The sequence below is a fragment of the Octopus bimaculoides genome, chromosome 19 (genome assembly GCF_001194135.2).
Source record: "Octopus bimaculoides isolate UCB-OBI-ISO-001 chromosome 19, ASM119413v2, whole genome shotgun sequence".
NCBI lineage: Eukaryota > Metazoa > Mollusca > Cephalopoda > Octopoda > Octopodidae > Octopus > Octopus bimaculoides.
The window spans coordinates 35,545,018-35,550,444 of record NC_068999.1 but is presented as its reverse complement, the minus strand read 5'-3'; the positions used below and the strand labels follow the sequence as shown (position 1 = coordinate 35,550,444).

The 5,427-nt window shown below is 38.8% G+C and overlaps 1 long non-coding RNA gene across 1 annotated transcript in view; it reads right to left on the bottom strand.

Annotated features, from left to right (window-relative positions):
• Nucleotides 1-506: 506 nt before the first annotated feature.
• The window catches only part of LOC106884219 (uncharacterized), a 28,972-nt gene continuing 24,051 nt past the window's right edge, over nucleotides 507-5,427 (bottom strand). The window contains exon 2 of the long non-coding RNA XR_001411219.2: nucleotides 507-1,102. This is a non-coding gene — a long non-coding RNA (uncharacterized LOC106884219). The remainder of the gene's footprint in view (nucleotides 1,103-5,427) is intronic.

The window sequence follows — 5,427 nt, the reverse complement described above, 5'->3', positions numbered from 1 at the left end:
CCATTCGTTATAGGTATATCGTTCCGTCAAGAGTACACGAACCCCTGTTGCTTGATTTGACAGCAGAAAGTGGCTACATATGTTTTTGACTGACCTTTGTTGTTGATGTTGCTGATGTTATTTAGCGCATATATGATCTAAGGTATTTCACCCGCGATTTAACCCAGCCATTTTGGAAGTGTGTGTGTGTGTGTGTGTCTGTGTGTCTGTGTGTGCGTGCGTATGTAGTGTAGTGTGTGCATGTGTGTGAGTGTGACATTCTGTGTGTGCTTCCCGTTTGTTCCGTTTGTTTATGCTTACACACACACACGCACATACACACACACACACACGCACATACACACACACACACACACACACACAGTTTATGTTTTTAACACACACGCACACATGCACACACACACATACACACATATAGTAGCAAAAGGGAGGAGGAGTATTTCGATTATCCCCACCTGGTGAGTTGTAATACAAAAGATATATATCTAAAATGAAAGGAAAATGCACACGATTTACATAGTTTTAATATACTCTGATATTTTTTATAAGCGAAAGAGTATTGTTTGTCGACGGGTTTCGCTTTCAATAATCATGACTTTGAAATTATTGTAATTTCGTATTTTCTTAGGATTTTAATCCATGGAGTTTGTGTATGAATCAACAAGTAGAAAAATCTAAGAGGAGGTAATTGCTGACCGTTATTATTGGGGACAGGGGAGGTAATTCATCATCTTTTGGGGAGGAGATAAATAAATCTACATAAACTCATAAGCTAAAGTAGTGAGAAGAAATATGTACAGTGACGTGTATGAGATCATGAATTGTAATATACACTGAGAACAAAGTTGGTTATGTGTTCATATTTAGGCGTGTTCTGTATTTTTCGATAAATAAATTTTCTTTATTTAAACATTCTTTTACAGAAATTGTTCCTTTGCACTGGCAGATGGAGAAAGCTGTGAAGTTTGGTTGGATATTACCTGCACTTCTCTCTATGTGTTCCCTCAAAGGAATCCGTCAGTACGGCGGGAAACGGATTGTTCCTTATGTAGTGTGGTTCTCCTTCTAAGTGTCATACGAACAACATTCTCGTATGAACATTCTGAAAAGACATAAATTCATCAAATGGAAAAAACAACAGAAATCGCTGAAAAGGCTTCTGACAAATACGAATGTAAAACAGAGAAAGAAACCTGTTTCTTGCAATAAATGTATCTAAAGCAAAATTTCTTCATGCACCCTTTAAATACTAGTGTGGATCTCCAAAAGTCGTATGTGGATCGCCATGGGTTATGTGGACCGTGGTTGAGAAGTACTGATCTAGAAGACATTATAGATCCTTTCTGAACAGCTCGCAACTAGAATACTAATGAGTTCTACAAATGTTAAACTTTACTATCACCGAATTTCTGTCCAGAGCATACAACTTCAACACAATAAAGAGAGACTTTAAAAGATTGCCTTCATTCAGAAAATACATCATACCCAACAGCGATTAACCTTTCATAGTGCTCGTTTGAAACCACGACGGAGTAGTGATCCCACAGCTGAGACTGTGTTACTCTACTCTTGCACCGACAGACATCCTCAATGTCATCTTCAAAAAGGTCAGTCACCTGATTCGCGTGAAACCATTTTCCAACAGATTCCAGCCTCTAACTCATAGACGTGATGTGTCCTCTCTGTGTGCCTTCTCAGCAAATACTACGACGGCCTCTGCTTTCCAGAATTGGCTGGTTATGTGCTAGCTACATACCGACATTCCCAGTATATCTGTCTCTCTTCTTGTTACATATTATGCAATCTCTCCTTCTTTGCCTCACATTGCGCGCTCTTCCCTGCCGTTCTCCTCTAGGATATTTCGATTTCTTCCTTGCTCACTATTTTCCAATAGCGGCCGCCTTGGAACATTTTAAGCGGAATATTAACGGAATCAGTCTCACCAGTCAGTGAGTGCCTGCGAATGTCATAAGCACAAACATTTCTCATTTCTTTATTGCCCACAAGGGGCTAAACATAGAGGGGACAAACAAAGACAGACAAAGGAATTAAGTCGATTACATCGACCCCAGTGCATAACTGGTACTTAATTTATCGACCCCGAAAGGATGAAAGGCAAAGTCGACCTCGGCGGAATTTGAACTCAGAACGTAGCGACAGACGAAAGACCGACAAGCATTTCGCCCGGCGTGCTAACGTTTCTGCCAGCTCGCCGCACAAACATTTCTGCCAGATAAACACCCCTCCCACAACTAAAACTGTCTCAAATGTCTCGCCTTTTAGATATCAACATAAATCAATCAAACACACATAGTACACACACACACACACACACACACACGCACGCACACACACACACACACACACACACACACACACATATATGGGCACAGGACGTCATGGTACGTGTACAACAAAAAATACGAAGCACGAGTGCATGGAACATGAATTATTCTTTATACATACATATATACACACACATCTTTTTATTATTAATTGTTTACTCGTTTCAGTCATCACACTGCGGCCATACTGGGGCACTGCCTTGAAGAATTTTTAGTTGAATGAATCGACCCCGTTATTTATGTATAATCTTTGAGCCTGGTATTTATTTTGTCGGCCTCTTATACCGAGCCACGAAGTTACGGGGACGTAAATACACCAATACCGGTTGTGAAGCGGTTGTGGGGGACAAGCACAAAGACACACACACACACTAACAAACATAAAGACGCACACGCATATACATACGCATGCGCGCGCACACACACACATGAACTACGGCTTCTTTCAGTTGCTGCCCAAGATTATAGACGAGGTCCGAGGTACCACGCAGTGGGATTGTACCCGGGGCCATGTGGTAGGAAAACAAGCTTCTTACCACACAACCTATATGTGTATGTACTTAAAAAAACTAAAAAACAAAACGGAAATAGATGCACTTGCAAAACAGGAATCCCATACATACATAAACCCACAAACTCACATACACAAACATGTTAACATATATACTGCCAAATGGTTGAGATTAAGGCATAGCGTAATGGTATTCAAACAAAAAGATCACTAACAGAACTGGCTTAACATTTGAACAAGAGGCCAAGACAGGGACGCCTATACGAGAACAACGAACAGCAGAACACAGCACAGTCTCTCTCTCTCTCTCTCTCTCTTTCTCTCTCTCTCTCTCTCTCTCTCTCTCTCTCTCTCTCTCTCTCTCTCTCTCCCTCTCTCTCTCTCTCTCTCTCTCCCCATTTCACACACATACACGCGCGCATAGAGAATGCTAAGTTAACATTACACAGAAACGTGTGTACGCGTCTGAGTGCGTGCGTGAGTATGTGTGTGACTGTGAGTGTGTGTGCGTGAGTGTGTTTACTCATGCTTGTGTGTGTGTGTGTGTGTGTGTGTGTGTGGTGGCTAATGACTCACGAGAACATCTGATTGATTAAACATATGCTTTCATTTTATAAAACTCTGAGTAACGCCATGAATCATTAACAGCCGATCTACAGATACCTACTCAAAGAACTAACCGCTCATTCTTTGTACACAGTCTATCTATCTATCTATCTATCTATCTATCTATCTATATATCTATCTATCTATCTATTGCCGTATGTATCCATGTATAGAACACACACACACACACACACATACATACATACATACATACATACATGCATATATTCATACATACATACACATACATACATGCATATATTCAAACATACATACACATACATACATGCATATATTCATACATACGTACACATACATACATATATACATACATATATATACACACACACATACATGCATACATAATGCATGCGTACATACATACATACACACATAAATACAAACATACATACATACATACATACATACATGCATGCATGCATGCATACATACATATATACATACATTACATACATTACATACATATTTCTACATATATATAAACAAAATGGAACACATACACAAGACGTGTATTGTTAGTTCATGGTTAATTCAGGCGTAAGAGAATATATCTTTCATGCGCCTGGTGTTAGAAACGCCATAAGCAAGTGAGATAACTCCCATTGGTTTCTTCTAAGAGCGACAGACATCGATATTTCGTCACTGTTTTGATTTATCAATGCCGCATACCGAGCAAGGCCCGCTGCAAGACATATCACCGACTATGCTTAATGGTTTAAACACCATCTGCTCGTATATATATATGAGTGTATGATATATATATGAGTTTATCTCTATAGATTTTATATACAAATTAGAGCCAGCACTGAAAGTTACGACGTTCCTATACAACTACGTCTATGTTAAAAATGCGATCGAACATTGTTAATGTGAGTATATACATATTTCAAGAGTTATTACTCTTTCATCAGTACCATGTCCATGCCATCAACTTTCCCCGAACGCATTGCTTAAATACCCACAAACTTTAGAGGTGTTACGCTATTGGCAAGAGCAATTTGTATATCAAACACATTCCTGGCAGTATTATGTTAATATCAATTGCTAGCAAAGACACGCAACACTATGTCCTTGCTAGCGTGGCTCTGTGGTAAGAAAGTTGCTTCCCAAACACATGGTTCCAGATTCAGTTCCAATGCATGATACCATGGGCAAGTGTTTTCTGCTTTAGCCTCGGGTGTACCAAAGCCTTGTGATTGGATTTGGCAGACGGAAACTGAAAGAAGCTCATCGTATATATGTGTATGTGCATCTTGGTGTCTGTATTTGCTCCACCCACTACTTCACAACTGATGTTGGTGTGATTACCTCCATGTAACAGAGATTCAGGAAAAGAGTCCGGAAGAATAAGTAACGGACTTAAAAAAAACTAAAACAACCGGGATAGATTTATTCGACTATAATTCTTCAAGACTGCTTCTTAACATGGCCTAATGACAAAAACATAAAAGATTATTTATATATATAACAATAACTGTATAATATATATCGTTGTGATATTTATCCTCCGATTTGAAGCGACAATTTTTTAAATATAAACAATTGACTGAAAAATGATAAGCTAACTTCAGGTGGAATCGAACTCACACATCGACGCTTACACAGCTCCTTGCTGTGTAATCTAATTGGTCAAATCCTCACCGATCAATTTCAATCAAATTTAGTTAATATATACTTAAACTGTCTCAGTTCTACATAAATAATACTTTTATCAACAAACCCGAACGGCTTCGTAGGTAATTATATTGAGTCGTCCAAAGTAGCTTTCTCTCCATAACTTGTAAAGCCTTTCGGATTTGTTTATGAAAATATTATTTGTAGTTATATATATATATATAAAACGAAAGAGATTTTACTCTGTAGTACTGTTACTACTTCTCGCTCAGAAATTTTAAAATGTCTTCATACTCCCCTCTCTCTCTCTCCACACACACACACACACAC